The 13033-nt window shown below is 49.1% G+C and overlaps 1 protein-coding gene across 9 annotated transcripts in view; it reads left to right on the plus strand.

Annotated features, from left to right (window-relative positions):
* Positions 1–8367: 8367 nt before the first annotated feature.
* The window catches only part of ERBIN (erbb2 interacting protein), a 369988-nt gene continuing 365322 nt past the window's right edge, over positions 8368–13033 (plus strand). For 6 of the 9 annotated variants that reach the window (XM_063963271.1, XM_063963257.1, XM_063963264.1 and 3 more), the window contains exon 1: positions 9418–10071. The gene's annotated coding sequence lies outside the window, so the exon portion shown is untranslated. Of the gene's footprint in view, positions 8508–9416; positions 10072–13033 lie in introns of those variants that run through there. The other 3 variants (XM_063963251.1, XM_063963289.1, XM_063963293.1) reach the window with 3 other exon arrangements.

A 13033-nucleotide genomic window follows, 5' to 3' on the forward strand; every position in this document is an offset into this window, starting at 1 on the left:
CTATATTATGTGTTTTTTTGCCAGCCAAGGTACTTAATATTGCAGCCCAGGGCGCCCCCCCCAGCGCCCTGCACCCATCAGTGACCGGAGTGTGAGGTGTGCATGGGAAGCAATGGCGCACAGCTGCAGTGCTGTGCGCTACCTTGTTTGAAGACCGAAGTCTTCTGCCGCCGATTTCCAGGACTCTTCTTGCTTCTGGCTCTGTAAGGGGGACGGCGGCGCGGCTCCGGGAACGGACGATCGAGGTCGGGCCCTGTGTTCGATCCCTCTGGAGCTAATGGTGTCCAGTAGCCTTAGAAGCCCAAGCTAGCTGCAAGCAGGTAGGTTCGCTTCTCTCCCCTTAGTCCCTCGTAGCAGTGAGTCTGCTGCCAGCAGATCTCACTGAAAATAAAAAACCTAAAATAAACTTTCTTTTTCTAGGAGCTCAGGAGAGCCCCTAGTGTGCATCCAGCTCAGCCGGGCACAAAATTCTAACTGAGGTCTGGAGGAGGGTCATAGAGGGAGGAGCCAGTGCACACCAGGTAGTCCTAAAGCTTTCTTTAGTTGTGCCCAGTCTCCTGCTATTCCCCATGGTCCTTACGGAGTCCCAGCATCCACTTAGGACGTCAGAGAAAGCACAGTTATATACAGATCTCATATGCAATAGGTACTGAAAATTAACTATTCATACTAACAAGTAGAGAGAATTTTTAGTACTGTATACCCTTCCTCTGGAGAGCGGGATACAGGGAGACTCACCACACTTCCATATCCAAGCAAATGCGCTCGTAAGACGCTGAGTGGATTCAGATGCTACTGATGTACACTACCGCTCCTGATAACTGATAACGGACACAGTCGCTCACTGACGGACACGGACGCTCAGCGACTTCCACGTGTATGCAGACGCTAAGGCCTGCGACTCAGTTTAGGCGGGATCTCTAGTGTACACAACCGCAGCATCTAAGCTGCGACCGAGTACCCTCGTGGTAGCGTCTGAGCCGGAAGTGAGGTCATTCAGTTCATGAAACGAGAGACGCGCAGAAACTGGCCATGAACTCGAAGGATGGGCGGCCAGGAGAGCGTCTGAATCCCCCTGTTGACTTAAACCCTAAGGATCGCGGCCTCTACCTAGTCCTGGCGCCTATGATCCCTAAAGCGTAGCGCTGTCGCACTCGAGATGTTTGGTGCATCAACACACTGTTTGTAGTCTCCACCAAATCAGTGTAGCTGTGTCCGGACCCCCCTAGTAAGAGGAAATCCATAGACTTACCGTCCCCCCATGCTCCGGCCACAGCCTGGTTACGTCTGCTGGACCTGCTAGAACATCCGACACAGACGCCCGTCGAGGCAGCACTATAACCGTGAAGGTAAGCGTTATTGCGACCCGGTGGGGAGTTGTTGGAGCGACGCTTTCTAGTATGCGTTTTAAGACGCTATTAAGAAAAGTTGCTCAAAAAAAGTAAGTCTATAAAAATAAAATAACAAAAAACGTGAGGCTGCTTTATTCACAGCAGCCCTGCGACCATGCGGCTACCTGCCGCACCAAGCAAAAAACTGATCTGATTGAGTCAGTGGGCCTGACTATATGGTGAGGCCCCGATGCATCCTGGGAGGCCAGAAAGCTTGTGACCGTGTTGGTGCCATTTCCGCTGTCGCTCAACCATATCCCAATGTTATCCTGTGGATAATCCTGTGGACCCAGCCAGAGAAAAACTCATTATCTTCCAATACATGTGATAAACTGCATGCCACAAGTTGTCTGCAATCACTGTTAGCAACATGGGACTGTAGCATGGCTGTCACTACCATCTTTTCTTTGTCCATGTCCAGCATTGAGAAAATTAAATAACATCTGCTCTATTGAGTCCATGCAGGGCTTGCAAAGCTCTTTTTAAGCATCTGAATGGGAAAGGCATGCAGCATTGTGTGGCACAGATTTATCTGTGTGGCACCAGCCCCCTCCTGCTTTCCTTTACCCCTCTGTTAGTAAATGATGCACTCCATGCAGAGAGAAAATAGAACGCTGCCTGTGGATGTTACAGGTGGCATACCATGATAAATGCTATTTAGGCAACAAATATTAGAGGATAACAACTAAACACAAAGTAAAGTAACAGGCAGCAGTACATGCTGGAACTTATGGTCCTACAGCACTCAGGCAAGGCACAGGGTGCCCACAGCTAGTCATACTTTTCATGTGAGAAGCACCCAGGAATCTATGTACTAAGTCTTGGAAAGGGATAAAATGGAGAGAGATAAAGTACCAACCAATCAGCTGCTAACTGCCATGTTACAGGCTGTGTTTGAAAAATGACAGTTACTGTAGGAGCTGATTGTGCACTTTATCTCTCTCCAAGGCTTATGGGTATATTTACTAAGCCTTGGATGGAGATAAAGTCGCTGGAGATAAAGTAACAGCCAATCGGCTCCTAACTGCCATGCCACAGGCTGTGTTTGAAAAAATAAGAATTTACTTACCGATAATTCTATTTCTCGTAGTCCGTAGTGGATGCTGGGAACTCCGTAAGGACCATGGGGGATAGCGGCTCCGCAGGAGACTGGGCACAAAAGAAAAGATTTATGACTACATGGTGTGCACTGGCTCCTCCCCCTATGACCCTCCTCCAAGCCTCAGTTAGGATACTGTGCCCGGACGAGCGTACACAATAAGGAAGGATTTATGAATCCCGGGTAAGACTCATACCAGCCACACCAATCACACCGTACAACTTGTGATCTGAACCCAGTTAACAGCATGATAACAGAGGAGCCTCTGGATAGATGGCTCACAACAACAATAACCCGATTAGTTAACAATAACTATGTACAAGTATTGCAGATAATCCGCACTTGGGATGGGCGCCCAGCATCCACTACGGACTACGAGAAATAGAATTATCGGTAAGTAAATTCTTATTTTCTCTGACGTCCTAGTGGATGCTGGGAACTCCGTAAGGACTATGGGGATTATACCAAAGCTCCCAAACGGGCGGGAGAGTGCGGATGACTCTGCAGCACCGAGTGAGAAAACTCCAGGTCCTCCTCAGACAGAGTGTCAAATTTGTAAAATTTCACAAAAGTATTTGACCCTGACCAAGTAGCAGCTCGGCAAAGTTGTAAAGCCGAGACCCCTCGGGCAGCCGCCCAAGATGAGCCCACCTTCCTTGTGGAGTGGGCTTTTACAGATTTTGGCTGTGGCAGGCCTGCCACAGAATGTGCAAGATGAATTGTACTACAAATCCAGCGAGCAATAGTCTGCTTAGAAGCAGGAGCACCCAGCTTGTTGGGTGCGTACAGGATAAATAGCGAGTCAGATTTTCTGACTCCAGCCGTCCTGGAAACATATTTTCAGGGCCCTGACAACGTCCAGCAACTTGGAGTCCTCCAAGTCCCTAGTAGCCGCAGGTACCACAATAGGCTGGTTCAGGTGAAACGCTGAAACCACCTTAGGGAGAAATTGAGGACGAGTCCTCAATTCTGCCCTGTCCGTATGAAAAATCAGGTAAGGGCTTTTACAGGATAAAGCCGCCAATTCTGACACACGCCTGGCCGAAGCCAGGGCCAACAGCATGACCACTTTCCATGTGAGATATTTTAAATCCACAGTGTTGAGTGGTTCAAACCAATGTGATTTTAGGAAACCCAAAACAACATTCAGATCCCAGGGTGCCACTGGAGGCACAAAAGGAGGCTGCATATGTAGCACTCCCTTAACAACGTCTGGACTTCAGGCACTGAAGCCAGTTCTCTTTGAAAGAAAATCGACAGGGCCGAAACCTGGACCTTAATGGATCCTAATTTTAGGCCCATAGACACTCCTGCTTGCAGGAAATGCAGGAATCGACCCAGTTGAAATTCCTCCGTCGGGGCCTTTTTGGCCTCGCACCACACAACATATTTCCGCCAGATGCGGTGATAATGCTTTGCGGTTACATCCTTTCTGGCTTTTATCAAAGTAGGGATGACTTCTTCTGGAATGCCTTTTTCCTTTAGGATCCGGCGTTCAACCGCCATGTCGTCAAACGCAGCCGCGGTAAGTCTTGGAACAGACAGGGTCCCTGCTGGAGCAGGTCCCTTCTCAGAGGTAGAGGCCACGGGTCCTCTGTGAGCATTTCTTGAAGTTCCGGGTACCAAGTCCTTCTTGGCCAATCCGGAGCCACGAGAATGGTTCTTACTCCTCACCGCCGTATAATTCTCAGCACCTTGGGTATGAGAGGCAGAGGAGGGAACACATACACTGACTGGTACACCCACGGTGTTACCAGAGCGTCCACAGCTATTGCTTGAGGGTCCCTTGACCTGGCGCAATACCTGTCCAGTTTTTTGTTGAGGCGGGACGCCATCATGTCCACCTTTGGTTTTTCCCAACGGTTTACAATCATGTGGAAGACTTCTGGGTGAAGTCCCCACTCTCCCGGGTGGAGGTCGTGCCTGCTGAGGAAGTCTGCTTCCCAGTTTTCCACTCCCGGAATGAACACTGCTGACAGTGCTATCACATGATTTTCCGCCCAGCGAAGAATCCTTGCAGCTCCTGCCATTGCCCTCCTGCTTCTTGTGCCGCCCTGTCTGTTTACGTGGGCGACTGCCGTGATGTTGTCCGACTGGATCAGCACCGGCTGACCTTGAAGCAGAGGTCTTGCTTGGCTTAGAGCATTGTAAATGGCCCTTAGCTCCAGGATATTTATGTGAAGTGATGTCTCCAGGCTTGACCACAAGCCCTGGAAATTTCTTCCCTGTGTGACTGCTCCCCAGCCTCGCAGGCTGGCATCTGTGGTCACCAGGACCCAGTCCTGAATGCCGAATCTGCGGCCCTCTAGAAGATGAGCACTCTGCAACCACCACAGGAGAGACACCCTTGTCCTTGGGGACAGGGTTATCCGCTGATGCATCTGAAGATGCGATCCGGACCATTTGTCCAGCAGGTCCCACTGGAATGTTCTTGCGTGGAATCTGCCGAATGGGATTGCTTCGTAGGAAGCCACCATTTTTCCCAGGACCCTTGTGCATTGATGCACTGATACTTGGCCTGGTTTTAGGAGGTTCCTGACTTGCTCGGATAACTCCCTGGCTTTCTCTTCCGGGAGAAACACCATTTTCTGGACTGTGTCCAGAATCATCCCTAGGAATAGAAGACGTGTCGTCGGGATCAGCTGCGATTTTGGGATATGGAGAATCCAACCGTGCTGCCGCAGCACTACTTGAGATAGTGCTACTCCGACTACCAACTGTTCCCTGGATCTCGCCCTTATCAGGAGATCGTCCAAGTAAGGGATAATTAAAACTCCTTTCCTTCGAAGGAGTATCATCATTTCGGCCATTACTTTGGTAAAGACCCGGGGTGCCGTGGACAACCCAAACGGCAGCGTCTGAAACTGATAGTGGCAGTTCTGTACCACAAACCTGAGGTACCCTTGGTGAGAAGGGTAAATTGGGACATGGAGGTAAGCATCCTTGATGTCCAGAGACACCATATAATCCCCTTCTTCCAGGTTCGCGATCACCGCTCTGAGTGACTCCATCTTGAATTTGAACCTCTGTATGTAAGTGTTCAAAGATTTTAGATTTAAAATGGGTCTCACCGAGTCGTCCGGCTTCGGTACCACAAACAGCGTGGAATAATACCCCTTTCCCTGTTGCAGGAGGGGTACCTTGATTATCACCTGCTGGGAATACAGCTTGTGAATGGCTTCCAATACCGCCTCCCTGTCGGAGGGAGACGTCGGTAAGGCAGACTTTAGGAAACGGCGAGGGGGAGACGTCTCGAATTCCAATTTGTACCCCTGAGATACTACCTGAAGGCTCCAGGGGTCCACTTGTGAGTGAGCCCACTGTGCGCTAAAATTCTTGAGACGGGCCCCCACCGTGCCTGAGTCCGCTTGTATAGCCCTAGCGTCATGCTGAGGACTTGGCAGAAGCGGGAGAGGACTTCTGTTCCTGGGAACTGGCTGTTTGCTGCAGCCTTTTTCCTCTCCCTCTGCCAAGGGGCAGAAATGAGGAGCCTTTTGCCCGCTTGCCCTTATGGGGACGAAAGGACTACGCGTGATAATACGGCGTCTTCTTATGTTGAGAGGCTACCTGGGGTAAAAATGTGGATTTCCCAGCAGTTGCCGTGGACACCAGGTCTGATAGACCTACCCCAAATAACTCCTCCCCTTTATAAGGCAATACTTCCATATGCCTTTTAGAATCAGCATCACCTGACCACTGCCGCGTCCATAACCCTCTTCTGGCGGATATGGACAGCGCACTTACTCTTGATGCCAGTCGGCAAATATCCCTCTGTGCATCACGCATATATAAAAATGCATCTTTTAAATGCTCTATAGTCAGTAATATACTGTCCCTATCCAGGGTATCAATATTTTCAGTCAGGGAATCCGACCAAGCCACCCCAGCACTGCACATCCAGGCTGAGGCGATTGCTGGTCGCAGTATAACACCTGTGTGAGTGTATATACATTTTAGGATATTCTCCTGCTTTCTGTCAGCAGGTTCCTTAAGGGCGGCCGTATCAGGAGACGGCAGTGCCACCTGTTTAGACAAGCGTGTGAGCGCTTTATCCACCCTAGGGGGTGTTTCCCAACGTGCCCTATCCTCTGGCGGGAAAGGGTATGATGCCAATAACCTTTTAGGAATTATCAGTTTTTTATCGGGAGAAACCCACGCTTCATCACACACTTCATTTAATTCCTCAGATGCAGGAAAAACTACAGGTAGTTTTTTCTCACCAAACATAATACCCTTTTTAACGGTACTTGTGCTATCAGAAATGTGTAAAACATTTTTCATTGCCTCAATCATGTAACGTGTGGCCCTACTGGAAGTCACATTCGTCTCTTCATCGTCGACACTGGAGTCAGTATCTGTGTCGGCGTCTGTATCTGCCATCTATGATAGCGGGCGTTTAAGAGCCCCTGATGGTCTTTGAGACGCCTGGACAGGCACAAGCTGAGTAGCCGGCTGTCCCATGTCATCAAACTTCTTTTGTAAAGAGCTGACACTTTCACGTAATTGCTTCCATAAGCCCATCCACTCAGGTGTCGACCCCCTAGGGGGTGACATCTCCACTACAGGCAATTGCTCCGCCTCCACATCATTTTCCTCCTCATACATGTCGACACAGCCGTACCGACACACAGCACACACACAGGGAATGCTCTGATAGAGGACAGGACCCCACTAGCCCTTTGGGGAGACAGAGGGAGAGTATGCCAGCACACACCAGAGCGCTATATATATGTACCGGGATAACACTATATAGAGTGTTTTTCCCTTTATAGCTGCTGTTTATATTATACTGCGCCTAATTAGTGCCCCCCCCTCTCGTGTTTTACCCTTTTCTGTAGTGCAGGACTGCAGGGGAGAGTCAGGGAGACGTCCTTCCAGCGGAGCTGTGAGGGAAAATGGCGCCCGTGTGCTGAGGAGATAGGCTCCGCCCCCTTCTCGGCTGACTTTTCTCCCGCTTTTTTCTGGAATCTGGCAGGGGTTAATATACATCCATATAGCCCTGGGGGTTATATGTGATGTATTTTTGCCAGCCAAGGTGTTTATATTGCTGCTCAGGGCGCCCCCCCCCCCCAACGCCCTGCACCCTCAGTGACCGGAGTGTGTGGTGTGCATGAGGAGCAATGGCGCACAGCTGCAGTGCTGTGCGCTACCCTGGTGAAGACTGATGTCTTCTGCCGCCGATTTTCCGGACCTCTTCTTGCTTCTGGCTCTGTAAGGGGGACGGCGGCGCGGCTCTGGGACCGGACTCCGAGGCTGGGCCTGTGTTCGGTCCCTCTGGAGCTAATGGTGTCCAGTAGCCTAAGAAGCCCAAGCTGGCTGCAAGCAGGCAGGTTCGCTTCTTCTCCCCTTAGTCCCTCGATGCAGTGAGCCTGTTGCCAGCAGGTCTCACTGAAAATAAAAAACCTAAAACTAACTTTTTCTAAGAAGCTCAGGAGAGCCCCCTAGATTGCACCCAGCTCGGTCGGGCACAAAAATCTAACTGAGGCTTGGAGGAGGGTCATAGGGGGAGGAGCCAGTGCACACCAGGTAGTCCTAAAGCTTTTCTTTTGTGCCCAGTCTCCTGCGGAGCCGCTATCCCCCATGGTCCTTACGGAGTTCCCAGCATCCACTAGGACGTCAGAGAAATTACAGTTAGGAGCAGATTGGCTGGTACTTTATCTCCAGCGATATTTTTCTCCATCCAAGGCTTAGTAAATAGACCCCTTAGTACATAGTCGACCCCACAGTCACCGAGATACGCCTGCAGACTCGAGAATCACAGTTTTAGTAAAGTACTCTACTCCCGCCCCTCCCAGACTGGTCGTACTCTCTGATTGGCCCATGCATGCAGCACTCCGTTAGTGAAGTCTGCCTCTGATTGGCCGAGACACCAAACAGGCAGCTGGCAGGAGTAGTGACAAGAGAGGAGCCGGGGGCCGGCAAGCAGCAACAGCCCTGCTGCTGAACGCGCCATTTTCCCGTCACGGGAGGGGGCTGGTGGGAAGTGCATACGGTACACCGGCATTAACCCCTACAAGGTACAAATATCGCTCGCTGACAGACCATACATTCCCTGTCATTAATAATATGCAGCTACCCCTCTCCCCGACCCACGAGTAGTCTGTGGTGCAACATTAACCCTTTGTTGTCCGTGCATGGGCTCTGTATTATGAGGCACTGTACGCTGTCTTATTGCACTTTGCAGCGTACTTGTCATGGATGTCGTGGTGTCCAAGCATGCAGCGTGTGTTGTGCTATTGCAGCATACATATAGTGTGTGTTGTGCTATTGCAGCATACATATAGCGTGTGTTGTTCTATTGCAAGTGTGCATGCCTTGTATGTTTTCTTTTTGTAGCATAAATACTGTATAAGGCGTGTTGAGCTATTGCAAGTATGCATGCTATCTGTGTTCCGTGTTCTGTAGCGTATGTTGTGCTATTGCAGGTACAGTATGCATGCAACCTATGTTGTGTTGTAGCAGCATTCATATAAACTGATGTATACTACATTTGTATGTCCTATGGCTGCCCCAATGAGCCAGCCTGTGCCATGCCAGTCCCTGCTGTGTATTGCAGCCCAGTGTCTATTTGCAGTCACCCACACAATAGGTTTAAACAGAGGGTGAGCCAGGGTCATGGCCAGCTATGTGACCCCTCACGCTGCTGTGTAATGGCCCCCAAGCCTATCATCCTCTGCCGTGCCCACCCATTGAGAGACAGGGGGAGGGGGCAGCCAGCCTGGGTAAGTCTATTGGGAGGATAGGACGGTCATGTAAATGCTACACGAGGAAAACACTGCAAAAGGGAAGCAGAGGAAAGAGACAACCTGGTCTAGGGCCAGAGAGTGGAGAAATGTGACGCCTGAGGAAGTGAGAGTAGGAGAGAGACAGCCCTCCTGAGAGAGAGACTAGGGAGGGGGGAGGAGGAGGGGGAGGGGAGTGAGTGCCGCTGGCAGCAGCAGCACTAGGGTAGGAGGAGAGTCCTGCCTGTGTGTCTGAGTGCAGGGTGCGGCTGTACAGTGCGACAGCAGACCCCCAAAAAGCAGCCCAGTCACCCACAGTGACATCCAAGAAGCCCAGAGGGGATCTGGGGTCTGATCACTGGGAATCCTACATCTCCAAACCACCCCTTCCCCTCACAGCCCTGCTCAGCCCTGTCCCCCACTCACCACCCCTCTTCATCTCCTCCCACCAGGACTTTTTAATCCCCTTACGGGTTTTTTTTTTTAACTATTTATTTTATTTTTCTTGAATTGCCCCTCCTCCAGGAAACAAGAAAAGCAGAAGAAGAAGGAGCCCCAGAGAGAGTTACAGAGGAAACTTATCATCATTTCTCTTGGAACTTCTACAAATCTTTTGTGTGATTCTAATTTTTTTTTGTTTTTGTTCTAATCCTCTTTCTGGAAATCCATCTGGTTTGATGTTTTCTGGTAGAAGATAGAGGAAGCTAAGTTATTTGCCGGTAAATGCAAAGGAGAAATTCCGGTTGGATTTATTTTCAGATAAAGAAGAAAAAAACAAAAAACAAGAAACCCACATTGGACTTTCAGAGGGAAGTGGAATTAAGGAGCTGAGAGATCTTCCAAAAGTCAGATAAGAAAGGTAAAGGGGGTAATTAATTACTACTGGGTTCTGGTGTGGGGTTGATTTTCTGAGATTGCCTTCTGTGCTCTGTTAATAAGAAGCAGCTCTTGATTGGTAAATAACATTGTAACCCTGCAATGTGGGCAATTGCAAAGTGAAAACTGGGGTCAAGTGTGGCTTTAGGTAGCTTTGTTTTAGTTTACGCTTGTGCAATATATGGTTGGTTCGCTACTGTTGGTGTTTTTGTCAAGCGGCATGTAGAGCAAATATGCCAATTAGTGATTTGGGAGCAGCAGGCGCCCCTCTCTGCCTTCATGCTACGGCCCATTCAAGATTTCAGCCAGATGTACACCCCACCTTTGGAAACTGTTAAATGTCATCTGTTTTAATTACAGTATTGTACCTGAGGCGGTGTGTTTAGTAGTTCTGGCAATTATTTTTTTTTTCTTTTTTCTTCAAGGATTTATTTTTTATATCTTAGTTGAGAAATGTCTCAGTCTGGATTATAAATAGATAAAAATCAGGTTTTAAAATTTAGTGAAATAAGATTAATATTAATTATAATAATGTTTATACAGTGCTTTTCCATTTGCTGCCTATTCATGCTGTGTGTGACCCTTAATACAACTGGTGTTGCCTTCCATGAATATCTGACAACTCCGTCTGGCCGTTCGTGGCGTTTTGGTTTGATATTAGAGGTGGCCTAGTTATTGTCGGGATGACTTGGGGCATGATGTTATAGTGGAAGGTTTTCTCTTTCTTACTGCAGAACAAATGAGGTCTGCAGATCGTAGGTTGTTCTATAGGGCTTTGTTGCAGGTTGCTAGTCTGCAAAGGCCTCGGCTGTGTACATTGGACACGATCCACTGTGCTCATGTTGGTGTTGCTTAGCATCTTTGAAACGCCAGAATGAACAGGGCTCGTGGCCTCAGGTTTCCAGCGTGCCTGCTCATGGCTGTACGATGCTGCACTTTCCAGCGTACTTCTGCTGCTGTTCATTTGCTGTAGCTGTGCAAAACCTGATTGGTTACCGAGCTGCTACTTGTGTCGCTAAGCAAAATGTGTGGTTGCAGGATGTTGCGCTGCTTGCCTACGTCCATGTATGCATCAACAGTTTTACAGCTCCGCAATGTCTGGCTGGGGTTTGTCAAACTCTAATGCAGGAAAAATAATTCAGTGTGAGAGACGGCTTTAAAATAAGCAGAAGATTAAATGTTTTTTTTTTTTTTATTAGATTAGTGTAAATTATGCTATTGTTCTGCAGTGTATTATGTTTTGTTGCCGGAAGCTAGGTAAACTGAAGTTGCGAGAACTTTTGTTCCGTTTGAACAAATCTGTTTTTTTTACATTTAAAAAAAATAAATAATAATAATAATAAATTTTCTCTATCGTCCTAGTGGATGCTGGGGTTCCTGAAAGGACCATGGGAATAGCGGCTCCGCAGGAGACAGGGCACAAAAAGTAAAGCTTTAGGATCAGGTGGTGTGCACTGGCTCCTCCCCCTATGACCCTCCTCCAAGCCTCTGTTAGATTTTTGTGCCCGGCCGAGAAGGGTGCAATCTAGGTGGCTCTCCTAAAGAGCTGCTTAGAAAAGTTTAGCTTAGGTTTTTTATTTTACAGTGAGTCCTGCTGGCAACAGGATCACTGCAACGAGGGACTTAGGGGAGAAGAAGTGAACTCACCTGCGTGCAGGATGGATTGGCTTCTTTGGCTACTGGACATTAGCTCCAGAGGGACGATCACAGGTACAGCCTGGATGGTCACCGGAGCCTCGCCGCCGGCCCCCTTGCAGATGCTGAAACAAGAAGAAGGTCCAGAATCGGCGGCATGAAGACTCCTCAGTCTTCTTAAGGTAGCGCACAGCACTGCAGCTGTGCGCCATTTCCTCTCAGCACACTTCACACGGCAGTCACTGAGGGTGCAGGGCGCTGGGAGGGGGGCGCCCTGGGAGGCAATGAAAACCTATTTTTGGCTAAAAATACCTCACATATAGCCTCCGGGGGCTATATGGAGATATTTAACCCCTGCCAGAATCCGTTAAGAGCGGGAGACGAGGCCGCCGAAAAAGGGGCGGGGCCTATCTCCTCAGCACACAGCGCCATTTTCCCTCACAGAAAGGCTGGAGGGAAGGCTCCCAGGCTCTCCCCTGCACTGCACTACAGAAACAGGGTTAAAACAGAGAGGGGGGGCACTAATTTGGCGTTAGAAATATATAAAAAAGATGCTATAAGGGAAAACACTTATATAAGGTTGTCCCTATATAATTATAGCGTTTTTGGTGTGTGCTGGCAAACTCTCCCTCTGTCTCTCCAAAGGGCTAGTAGGTCCTGTCCTCTATCAGAGCATTCCCTGTGTGTGTGCTGTGTGTCGGTACGTGTGTGTCGACATGTATGAGGACGATGTTGGTGAGGAGGCGGAGAAATTGCCTGTAATGGTGATGTCACTCTCTAGGGAGTCGACACCGGAATGGATGGCTTATTTAGGGAATTACGTGATAATGTCAACACGCGGCAAGGTCGGTTGACGACATGAGACGGCCGACAAACAATTAGTACCGGTCCAGACGTCTCAAAAACACCGCCAGGGGTTTTAAAACGCCCGTTTACTTTAGTCGGTCGACACAGACACAGACAGGGACACTGAATCCAGTGTCGACGGTGAATAAACAAACGTATTCCTTATTAGGGCCACACGTTAAGGGCAATGAAGGAGGTGTTACATATTTCTGATACTACAAGTACCACAAAAGAGGGTATTATGTGGGATGTGAAAAAACTACCGTAGTTTTTCCTGAATCAGGTAAATTAAATGAAGTGTGTGATGATGCGTGGGTTCCCCCCGATAGAAAATATGGGCGGTATACCCTTTCCCGCCAGAAGTTAGGGCGCGTTGGGAAACACCCCTTAGGGTGGATAAGGCGCTCACACGCTTATCAGAACAAGTGGCGGTACCGTCTATAGATAGGGCCGTCCTCAAGGAG

Source organism: Pseudophryne corroboree, chromosome 1, assembly GCF_028390025.1.
Source record: "Pseudophryne corroboree isolate aPseCor3 chromosome 1, aPseCor3.hap2, whole genome shotgun sequence".
NCBI lineage: Eukaryota > Metazoa > Chordata > Amphibia > Anura > Myobatrachidae > Pseudophryne > Pseudophryne corroboree.